General features: G+C 39.5%; 1 pseudogene; it reads right to left on the minus strand.

Moving 5' to 3' along the window:
* The window catches only part of LOC136330548 (T-cell surface glycoprotein CD1b-2-like), a 40,900-nt pseudogene extending 37,442 nt beyond the window's left edge, over positions 1-3,458 (minus strand).
* Between the last annotated feature and the right edge of the window lie 9,127 nt (positions 3,459-12,585).

Consider the following 12,585-nt stretch of genomic DNA (forward strand, 5'->3'; position numbering starts at 1 on the left):
TTTTAATTTATTCACTCTGGATGGCTATTATTGTGTTGACTGTTGTTACTTTTTTTTTTATTTGACAATCTAAGGGAAAAGAGGTCAGTGCCCCTGACTAAATAGCCAAGTGTTTTAAAAATTCTTACTGCACAACAGTTGAAAATTGCTGCCTTAGTTCATCTTCCTCTTTTTCTCACTTGTTTTTCCTCCTTCTGTTCCTTTCACCCTCCCTCCCTCCTTGCTTCTCTGTCACACCCACTAAGTCTCACCATTTTGCTCACTCCTCCCTCCATATTTGTGGACCATCTCCTCCCATTTCCAGCCAGGTCCAGTTCTTTCTCACCCCAGTGGAGGACGATGTCCTGTCCTCCCAGGCTGCTGTGCTTTACTGTGCAATTCAGGTTAGCCTCCTCCCCAGCCACAACGTCCAGGGTTACTCGGAGATACCACGTCTCGTCAGCATTGGGCAGGATGTCACCTTGCTGAGTTCCTGGATGCTCCTGCTCACCCCTCATCCACATCACCCATACAAGTTTGGGGTGAAATCCTGAGACATGGCACACCAGCAGCAGATGACCAGGCAAAGGAGGGGGGCCAATGGAAAGCCAGGCCTCAGGCTTCACTGGGGCAGAAAGGAGCAGGACAGTGTCACATTATGACTCTAATCCAGAGCATAGGGGCTCAGAAACCCACTACTTTGGAAAGTGATCCTTCCCACTTGTTTGAAAACCAAATAATTTATTGTTTAAACCCTTCCTTTTTTAGGACCCTGTACCTTTGAATTCAAAGAGATGGTATAAATTGAAAGAGAAAAATCTTGGAGAGAAAACAGGACTAACCTTGTCTCTGCAGTTTCACCTTCCCTGCACCGAGAATGCCCAAGAGAAATCGAGGGCAGCTTCTTGACTGGAGCTTCTCTATGATACTAGAGATACCTTGGTATTGAGAGGAAATTGTGCAGTTCCTCTGTGTTCTGTGGCCGCCTTCTGTGGCAGCACACCCGAATCATTCTGGAAGCTAAGGTCATCCACTCCTCCCAAAGCTCCGCTCAAGAAGCTTATTGTGGTCTCCCAGAATGCAGCTCACAGCTGCATATAGCCTGGATTTCAAAGGGATCTTGATACAAGAGAAACAGAAAAAAGATATTTAAAAGTCAACAAGAAGGATAAGGATATAGAAACAATCTAAGGTTTTGGATTTTGGTGGGGAGAAAGGTTTGAGAAGTGAAATGAAGCCAAAAGCCAATCTAACAGCATCATGTGCCAAACAATGGCTTTGCAGTTAACAACAAATCACGTACAAGAAGGTAGTCACATAGATTATAGTAAAGTTGAAAATTTCTTATTTGCCTAGTGACTTTTTTGCCATGATAACAGCATAATGCATTGCTCATGTGTTGTGGTGATGACGGGGTCAAATCTCCATTGTGCTGCAGGTTGTATAGAAGAGTAACAATGCAATATGTATAGTACATGACACTTGAGAATGATAGTAAATGATGCTACTGGTTTATGTGTTTATTTTACTTTTAATTGCTTTTTAGAATGTATGTTTTTTGCTTACAAAAAAGAAGTTTATGAAACACAGTATGTCATGTCAGATCAGCAATAATTTTATACCTCTCATATTTACTGCATCACTTGATTGGATAATTTTCTCTTTTGCTTGATTTAATGTTCTATATCTCTTTTACAGAAATGTGCAATACTGGATTTTAATTATTTAGCAATATAATATGCTATATAGCATAGGTGTGTGGTAGCTACCCTATCTAGGTTTGTATAGTTACTCAACAATAAAATTGTCTAGCAATGTATTTTTCAGAACATGTCCTCAATGTTAAGTAGTATATGACTGTTTTGAGAGATTTTTCTTTTTAAAAAATTGTTTGATTGATTTCAGAAAGAGAGAGAGAGAGATAGAAACATCAATTTGCTTTTTACTCATTGATGCACCCATTGGTTGTGTTTTCTGTATATATCCTGACGGGGATCAAACCTGCAACCTTAGCATATCACAATGATGCACTAAACTAATGGTCCCCAAATTTTTTGGGGCCATGGGCTGGTTTAATGTCAGAAAATATTTTTATGGACCGCCTTTAGGGTAGGACGGATAAATGCACAAAATAAAATTATCCGACTGGCGTAAAAACTGTGGTATTTTAAAATATAATTGTCGAACTTACAAGATAAGTGCCAAGAGTGAGTCTTAGATGGATGTAACAAAGGGAACCTGGTCATTTTTTAAAAATAAAACATTGTTCAGACTTAAATATAAATAAAACAAAAATAATGTAAGTTATTTATTCTTTCTCTGCGGACTGGTTTCAAATGGCCCACAGACTGGTACTGGTCCATGGCCCGGGGGTTGGGGACCACTGCTCTAAACAACTGAGCTATCCAACCAGGGTTATTCAGAGACTTTTCAACAAGAAGAGAACAGGGGAAGGTATACATGTCATAAATGGCAGGAAGAGCTGTTGTGGTAAAGAATAGTTGGTGAGAAGAAAGAAGGGGGTTATGTGAGGATCAGGGTGGTGAAGTCAGGAGGAAGTACACATTCCAGGATGAATGGGAGAATTACATTGAGAGGAGGAGCAAGCAGGAGATGCTTGAGGAGATGGACTGAAAACAAAAGAAGTCACACTTTAGTTCACTGAGGCAAAGGGTGGGAAAAGAGATGGCTTCTTGCTTGGGGTTTAAGAGAGAAAGAGTTAGGCACAAACAAAGGGGTATCTTCATCAGATAAGAGTGAAAGAAGCAAGAGAAATCTGAAGTACTTTGTGGAAGTGTGGAGTCTAAGAGGAGGACTGCTCTAGATAAATGTGCGCAGAGAGAAAGAGAGAGAGAGAGAGAAAAGTTATTGGTAATCTACGCAGATCAGAGGACTGAACTAACATGTCATCCGGAAGTCACTGACATGATTCTGTACTACCTGAAGGAGTCAGATGATATTGAACCTAAATATTTCCTCCAGCTCAGTCACCTCCACATTCCTGAAGTTTCCCTTGGACCAAGGCTATGGACAATGACAGTGCTTGAGTCTCTATCCTAGCCTTGAATCTGCATATCATTCTGCCAGTCTGAGCCTTCATTTTGTTGCCAGGTGCTGTTCATATTTGATGATATCTGGATGACATGGTAAGAGGTTAGCTCTTGAAAAGCTGTGGGTAGCGAAGGGATAGTAAAAGTGAAGAGAAAGAAGAAGAGGATGGGGAAAAACAAATGAAAACCAGAAAAAAATGAGAAAAAAAGAAAGAGTCTGAACAACAAAATGGCAGAAACATTTGCCTGTATCAGGGTATCCGGCTCCATCCCCCGCATCCAAAATAGAAGAAGAGGGCTGGATACAGGCTGGAGACCACCTACACCCAGAGTTCTGGCCAGAGTTACAGGCAGGAGATGCTCGTATTTGTGCTCATTGTCACCACCTGGGATGAGATCTGTTAGCAACAGAAGTGGCAAAGGCAGCATTTCACCGGTAGATAGAACTTCTGACTCTTAAAGCTGGTGTTTGATCTCTGAACTCAGCCAACTGTTATTTCTTCAGTGCTCTATAGTGACTTCCTCTTCCAGGGACAAAATTCTGCCTCATTTACATTGGACATCATAAAGAAGCTGTGTCTCCCACAGTCCCCCTTCCATTCAGCCTGTCAATTCCACTCTAGCTCTTGAGTTCCAAATTTTCTTATTATCTTCCTTGTTTACAGCTGTTTTCCTAATCTCAGCTTTCTGTATACTACCTTGAAAAAGCCACTATATGGTTTTCTTTTACTTTCTTTTTTTTTTTTTAATGAGAGAAGAGGGGGTAGTGAGGCCAACTCCCACATGTGATTCGACTAAGACCCACCAAGCAACCCCATCAGGAGCTGATGCCTGAGTACCATGCTACATTTATTGCCTGAGGCTGTTGTGCTCTAACTGAGCAATCCTCAGCACCCAGGGCCATGCTAGAACCAAGAGGACCACTGCCTGTGAATGGGAAGAAAAGAAAAGGGGAGTAGGGCAAAGATGATGGTTGCTCCTCCTGTGTGCCCTAACCAGGAATTGAAAGCTGGACGACCATACACTAAGTCAATGCTCTTCTCCCTAAGCCACTGGCCAGGGCCCACTATGTGGTTTTGAAAGGTTATTTTACCTCCTCAGTCTTTTACTGTAACATCTGTTACATGGGAAGGGACTGTTACAAAATCACCTGCTTAAATTTAGAAAAAATCTTTTTGTTCATCCATACGATTCAATCTTCCTCAGCATGGTCTTGTCTTCTCCTGCTCTTTGCCTTTACCTCTTTGCATTCTCAATGGCTCCTCTTTCTCATTTTATGCCCTTGTCTCATTGCCCTAGCCCTAAATTTGTGTGGCGTATGTTGGTGACCATTTACAAAAGTCAAAGCATTCACTTTCTTCATGTTTTTAATGTTTTTTCGTTCTTCCATCACTTTTAAATTGATTTTAAGGAGAGAAAAGGCAAGAGATAGAGAAACAGAAACAATAATGCAAACATTATTTATGCATTCATTGGTTGATTCATATTTGTGCCATGACCAGGGATTGAACCTGCGACCTTGCTTTATCAGGATGATGTGATACCTGGCCAAGGCCCCAAAGGGAAAATATTTAAACATTTGCATTGACTAAAGTGCTGCAGACCCAAATTCTAAAATTAATAAGCTAAATACTTCCTTATTAGTTATTATTTATTCTTCAGGTAATATTATCTTATGCCTTAGCAATTGTTGAAAAGGAATATTGCATATACTACTAGTACATGACCTTCTTTTCAGTAGCTCTTGACCTTTGGAAGTTTGAGTAACAAATTTTAGTGAGCCAAGCAGAACTTTGGGAGATGTGCTATGTATAGCTTCAGACTAAGTCAGAGATAACATATTATTTTGTCTATCAGTTTGTTTTCTGGTTTTATTTTTCTGCTTAATTCCTGTAACTTTTTCACCCTGGCTCTCCTCCCAAAACCTTCACCCCTCAGACAACTGTCAGTCCATTTCCTGTATCTATGATTCTTTTTTCTTTTTGTTTGCTTAGATTGTTCATTAGATTTTACATATAAGTGAGATGATATGGTATTTGTTTTTCCCTGATTGGCTTATTTCAGTTAGTGTAACAGTCTCCAGGTTTATCGATGTTGTCACAAAAGGTAAGATTTCCTTCTTTTTATGGCTGAGTAGATTCCATTGTGTAAAAGTAACACAGGTTTTTAATCCCCTCGTTTACTGATGGTCTGCTTCTAAATCATAGCCATTGTAAATAACACTGCAATGAACATAGGGTTCATATATAATTTCAGATTAGTGTTTCTGTTCTCTTTTCTGATATTCCTAGAAGTAAAATCACTGGGTTATAAGGCCATTTTATTTTTAAGATTTTTAAGAAACTTCATACTGCTTTCCTCAGTGGTTGAACCAAAAGTACACAGTTTTCTTTCTCCACATTCTCACCAACACTTGCTTTTTGTTGATTTTTTTTGATGAGAGCCATTCTGACAGGTAGAAGGGGATATCTCTTTGTGGTTTTACTTTATATTTTTCCAATGCTTAGTGATGTTGAGCATTGTTTTATATGTCTAGTGACCATTTATATGTCTTTTTTAGAGATGTGTGCATTCAGGTCATTTGCCCATTTTTTAAATTGATTTTTTTTGGTGTTGAGTTATATAAGTTCTTTATATATTTTTAATATGTCTCCTTATCAGATTATCATTAGTGAAAATGTCTTTCCAGTTCATGTATTTTATTTTCACTTGTTGACAGTTTCCATTGCTATGCAAAAACTTTTTAGTTTGATTTAATTCCATTTGTTTAGTATTGACCCATGTACTCAGAGAGTAAGAAAGGCAAAATGGAAGTTAGTAAAGGTGTTTGCTCTTTTTTCTTCATTGAGCTCCAATGCTCGAGTCAGGGCAATCAGTTTTGTTCATTAAGTGGAGGTGCCTTGGGGTAGGTGTTGCTCTTCCACAGTCTCTGTCAGAGTTGCCACTGCATACCCCGCCTGGCTCTCTCCCTTTAAGTTGACATAATGCTTCTGTCTACATAATGCTTCCAGTCTGGGTCTCTCATGGGCTGGTCTAGCAAGTCGTGCCAGCTTGAATACACTGAATCAAACATCTCCAGGCAATTGTGCCATGGTTCTTCCTCCTGCACCGGGAATAGCGTAACTAGATTTAAAGTGGTACCCACTTCTATTACCAGTATTGGGTTTTCACATAGTAAGATATGGTATTTAGTGAGGCAGGAATGGTGAGCCAATGATGTCCTTTGGCATTCATCAGAGTCAGTACAGCGTGTGGCACCTGCACCTTTAAGTCTTTTCCTAAAGTTAATTTTTTTGCCTCTTGTACCAACATAGCTTCCAATGTTGTTAAACATGGGATCCAGCCATTAGCGACCCCATCTAATTGTTTGGAAAGGTAAGCAAATGATCTAGGCCATGACCCTAGGTTCTGAATTAACACAGAGACATGCAGTATAAAAGATTTTGCTAGAACAAGAAGGCCTAGTTCTGGGGCAACTTGCAATTCCTTTTTGAAAGTCTGCAAAACACAGTTCTGATCATGCCTTCACTCCATGGGTTCCTTTTCTCTTCCCTTTGTGATCTCATAGAATGATTTTGCCAGTACTTCAAAATTGAGGACCTACAAATGGCAGAATCCTACTGGACCCAGGAACTCTTTGATCTGTCTCCTAGAGGTGGAGATCAGGATGTTTTGAATGACTTGCTTCTGATCCATCCCTAGCCTTCTCTCTCACTGTTGCACAATGAATTCCAGGTACTTGCCTCTGACACATCTGGGCCTTTTTCTTGGAGACATTATATCTATTTTTTTCTAGATGATATAAGAGCTCATTCATTCCTTGAGCACATCCTTACAGTCTTGTGGTCCAGCAACAAGTCATCTATATACTGAAGGAGGATGCTTCCAATGTCCTGTGCTGAAACAGCTGGATGTCACAAGCAAGAGCTTCCTCAAAGATGGTGGGGGAGTTCTTGAACCCTTGTGGAAGTCGGGTACAGGTGTGCTTTACTTTTGCTTCTGTAGATGGCTCTTCCTACTGGAAAGCAAACAGTTCACAGCTCTCAGGAGCTAATCTTATACTAAAAAAGGTATCATTTAAGTCCAAGCATGTCAACCAAGAAGCTTGAGTAGGCAGAAGGCTCAGGGGGGTGTAGCGGTTTGGTACTGTTGGATGCAGAGTTACTGCTGTATGGTTTACTGCTTTTATTTCTTGTACTGATTGGTAGTCATTGGTTCCTGATTTTCTGTCAGGGAGTAAGAGAGTGTTTCAGGGCAACTGGCATGAGATGATAATGTCATGTTCCTTTAGCCTTTGCAAATATATTTGGATTCCTTCCAAGGCCTCTTAAGGAATTGGGTATTGTCTCTGGTTGACAGGCAGGACCCCAGGCTTTAACTCTATTCACAGGTGCACTTAGATTATCACCAGCCCAGGAGTGTTGCAAACCAGTGCAACTAGTAATTCCAGGTCCTGAAAAGGAACAGCGAGGAATTAAGAAAATATACTTAAAAAATTAAAGAATGGGTTTAAGAAGGCTCTGAAAAGCTGATAGCAGAAACAGTCCACACCCAAAAATTGCATCTTGCTTTCTTTATAGGGCACAGTAGGCCATTGGCAAATCAATGAGATCTCTGATTATGTTTCCAAGCCAACCCAAGATTTTTTACGAAATGCAGAAAACCCCCACCATACATTAAATCTTAACTTTTCTAAACAAAAGATAGAAGAAACTTGCCTCCAGTCTTTCCGGGAACCTAGGGGGTAGCATGAGTGTCAGATAACATGGAGGTGCGGGGAAGGGCTTAGCCTTTTGCAACTTAATCAGGCAAGTGAGGTGGGGGGTTGGGCAGACTGTCAACTTACAGCCAGTTCCCCATACCTCTGTCCCCAAAAAATCTAAACTGCAAAAACCTTGTTGGTGTTTTGGGTTCCCAACATATCCCCCTTTTCTATTTTTTAACTTCAATTCATGTGCTGTGATTCATACTCATCTGATTTCCCATGTTTCAATTTGGAGGCAGACTGGAAAAATATAAAAGAAACACAAAATTAAAATAGCCAATACTAACAGATACCAAAACAAGTGTCTTACTACAATGAAGGGATTAAAGCCTTTTAGATTATCAAGCAAATTCTTATACAAGCAAAGCTAATACAACAGAATCTAAAATAAAACCTTTGCAGTTTTGAATGTCCTCAACTTGTTGATGTAATTTCACCAAGTCCATGTTGACACCAGCACTGCTCCACATTATTTGTAAATGCAACTCAACCCCACTTCAGTCTGAGAACTGTCCCAAGGAGCAGGAGTCACACACATTTAGGAAAAGTCTGCATGGCACTGGAATTGTCACATTTCCACACTCTGCAGCTAGTATCCAAGTCCCAGTGACCACTGCTTTTAGCACATTAAGCTTTTGTCTCAAGCTTAATGTCAATACTAGATTTTAGCCAATGATTCAGGTAGACTGGAAGGTCCATTTGCAGCATTTATGGAGATGGAACTTCTGTTCTCTTTATCCTGGAGAGATGAAACCAGGGGGCCTTTCCCTGGATCTTTGCAGCTATGGGGTGGTGAGGAGAACCTTGGGATATACTATGCTGGGTGGTAGAGGTAAATTCATAACAGAAGTGGGCAAAAGGATAGAGAGATGGAGGTTCTGAATTTGGAGTAGGTCCCAGCCTAAAATAGGCATGGAGCATTGAGGCAGGAGCAGAAAAATGTGTGTAAAGAAGACACTATATATTAAACAAGACAGTGGATCCATGTCAAATAGGGAGAAAAATAAGACTATCAACACCCACTACAGAGATCTTTGAGGGATGAGCATAACCCGAATATGCAAGAAAGGCAGAGTAAGCGGCCTTTGTGTCTATAAGAAATGAGATCGGCCTGACCTGTGGTGGCGCAGTGGATAAAGCGTCGACCTGGAAATGCTGAGGTTGCCGGTTCGAAACCCTGGGCTTGCCTGGTCAAGGCACATATGGGAGTTGATGCTTCCAGCTCCTCCCCCCCTTCTCTCTCTCTGTCTCTCCTCTCTCTCTCTTTCTCTGTCTCTCCCTCTCCTCTCTAAAATGAATAAAAAAAAATACCATTACCATTTAAAAAAAAAGAAAAAAAAGAAATGAGATCGGCTTACCTGCTACTTGGATGACTACCCTAGGCTCACTCACACTGAAGTGAGATGTGGCCAATGGCCCTAGCACCTTCAGTCTTCAGTGGCAAGTCCCAGTAGGTTGGGAAAGATTAGGTCAGAGGTGGCTGGAGGAGGGCTGGAAGAGACTGAACCCTCCCTTAGAGGAGCAAGGGGCAGCTTACTTTCTAGTGTCCTTTTTTCCCAAAGAAAGCGCATGGCCTTGGCAGTGGCCAAAAAGCCAGGCAGGCTTTAGCCCAATGACTTTCCTTTCCACTCTTGAAGCATGACCCTGATGGAATCTTATGAGGCCCCTTAGGGGTGTTGGAGCCTATAAGGATGTATGCCAAGAGCTGGTATTTTGCCTGATCTCTCTGTCTGCCTTTTCCTATTCCTCTCAGTCATTATAGACCTTAAAAGCCATGCTTAGAAGATTTTGCTGAGGGGCTTGAGGATCCTCCTTTGCTTATATAAATGTTTTCTGTAAACATTTATATAAATGTTTACAGAAGCTGACTGAAAAAAGACAGGACAGGATTATTAGCTGAATCAAATAATGGAGGGTAGGAATTTGCAGGAGAAAGAGGTTTGGAGTGTGCTAAGAGAATTTGATAGATGGAACAGGTTTGACAGAGAAAAGGATAATATCATAGTAAATACAATTGTTCTTTTGAAGTGAGTCTCTCATTCTGGCTCATGGTGTCTCTCACCAAACGTTCAGGAACCCACCGAGGACCTTCAGGAGAAACACACACATATCCCCGGCCCCAGAAAAAAAAGGGTCTGGCCCTTGCTAGATTCCTGTTGAGTGGATCCTTCCATTGCACTTCAGGGAAGGTTTTCCTTGAAGAATTCCAGAGTCTCTCGGCTGCTGAATGGCACTGTAAATTAGCATTTAAAATTTTTTTATAAGTAAAAAGCATGACAAGAAATATTTGCAGGAGTTCCAGGGTATGACTCCTCCTTTTTTATTTTTTATAATTGACCTTTAAGCATTTGCTGGGTACGCTTTATAATGCCTTGACCTTGAGGATTGTAAGAAAATACCTGTTGTCAGGTTAATTCCAAAAGTATGACAAAATATAGTAAATGTTTTTCTAATTAACACTCCCATGTTCTTCAAAACATTTCAACCCTATTAATTAACAGGCAATTTAGAGAGCATATTAAGAGTGGAAAAAATCTGATATGACTTTTATTATATTCCCATTTTTTTTAAAGTTACACCTTTGTTATGGAAAATCCACCCTGCCCCTAGCCTTATAGCTTGCAGCTTGCAGAGGCTTGGTGACTGTTTCATGAGTGAGTAATCAATGTTGCTTAGCAATAACAGATGCATCAGCTTAACCAAATTAGCAAGTCTTTAGGATCCACATTCTATTTTATTTAAATTTAAATGAGCACTCTTTACAAATTCCCATTAAAAAAATGTAGGGATAAAATCACTTTATTTTTTTCAATATTAGTGCCAGCATTTCCAATTTTTGCATGCAATAATTTAATTCAGGCTTTAAAAATAGACACATTTTAGACAACATTAAACAAAGACTAAGCACACACAAAATAAGACGATCCAGACAAACCAGAGAGAAACCTGGGATTTCATTTTTTGAGAGGGAAACAAAAGATAAATGAGGTTAAACAAAATTCTTTTGAGAAAAATCTTAGGCCTCAAAAAATTTTGCATAGCTAGATCCAAACAGGTGTCCTTTGCTCCAATTTCCAGGCAAAGAATAGGAAAGAAACAAAATGATAGTTCAGAGGATTGTACCTAAAACATTAAAAAAAATTAGACAATAATAAGAAAAGCTATAACTTTCTTACCACCTGAGTTGTCTTAATTCTCATATTCCAATAGCTGCTGCAAATGGCAGTTCAGATTGACTGGAGAACAAAATTTTTGTTGCATCCACAAAAACACTTGTTCTTACCTAATTCGAGTATGCTGATCTCAAATCTGACATTAGTTTTTCTCTGTAAGCTACAGGTTTTTTTGCAATTCAAAACTTTAGGTTTTTATCTTATTGTAAAATCTTTAACATTTAGTTTAAAATAATAAAGTAGAATGTCTTCTTGGGCATAATTTTTGTGAAAATATAATAATTTATATAATGTAGTAAATACACTAATACACTAAAAGATATGATTGCATCAGAATTTGTCTACAATTTCAAAATAGAACATATTAAAACACTTATTTTAATCATAGAATTAGTGCAAAACTTATTTAAATTTTATTCAGGCAAAAATTTGCGTTTGTAGCTCTTGCGTTTGTGTACTTGTTGAGGACAATCTCATTTGATGCTCCAGCAGAAGTCTGCCATCATATTTCTGACCCATTGCCCCTGATAACGCTCTTCCATCATCTTCAGATCTTGATGAAAACATTCTTCCTGCTCATCACTAAGAGCTTCAAGATTTTCAGGAAACTTATCAAGGTGATTGTTCAGAAAGTGAATCTTAACGCTCATGTTACATCCAATGTCATGGAAAGCCAACAGCATCCTTTGAACCAGAAGTTCATAGTTTTCACTTTTTTGTTGCCAAGGAAGTTCTTTGTAATTGCCACAAAAGACTGCCATGCTGCTTTCTCCTCCTTATTCATCTTCCTGGAAAATTCTTCATCACATATGAAAGTTCTAATTTGAGGTCCATCAAATACACCTGCTTTTATCTTCTCGAAAGACAAGACAGGAAAAGCAGAAATAATATTTATATATTGAAAGCATTCAATTTCTCTATTCAAAGCCTGAACAAACTGCTTCATTAAGCCAAGTTTGATGTGAAATATAGGGAAAAATGATCCTGTCTTGATTAACTACAGGTTCATTCACAATATTTTGTATCCCTACTTCCAGAACTTCACGTTTTGGCCACTCCTTCTGTGTCTAGTGTTTCCCCCGAGCTCGGTTGTCCCACAAACACAGAAAGCAAGGATGCTTTGTGAAACCTCTCTGTTGTCCTAGCAGGAAATTTACCATTTTAAGATCCCCACAAATGATCCAGTTATGCTCCTCAAACTTCAGTAAGTTGAGGACAATTTTTATGTCATTATAATCTTTTCGCAGATGAGTTGAATAAGCAATTAGAACTGCTGCATAAACATTACCATTGTGTAGGAGAACACATTTCAGACTCTGCTTAGAGGAGTCAAGAAATAGTCGCCATTCTGTTGGACTATAAGTGGTAACACCTAGCTGGCTAAGAAGACTACTGATACGACAGTAAACAAAGTGTTTGTCTTTGGAAAAAAAGTCCACAAAAATTTGTTCATGCTTCCTGAAATGGGATACTTTAGCTGACTGGTAAAGTACATTCTTTTCTTGAAGGCTGGAGGCTAATAACTCATCTGCTTTCTTTGATAGGCCCAAATCCCTTACTAAGTCATTCAATTCAGGTTGGCTAAACTGCTGAGGGGTTAATGACTGCTTGGCATCAG

Source organism: Saccopteryx bilineata, chromosome 3 (genome assembly GCF_036850765.1).
Source record: "Saccopteryx bilineata isolate mSacBil1 chromosome 3, mSacBil1_pri_phased_curated, whole genome shotgun sequence".
In the NCBI taxonomy this organism is placed as follows: Eukaryota; Metazoa; Chordata; class Mammalia; order Chiroptera; family Emballonuridae; genus Saccopteryx; species Saccopteryx bilineata.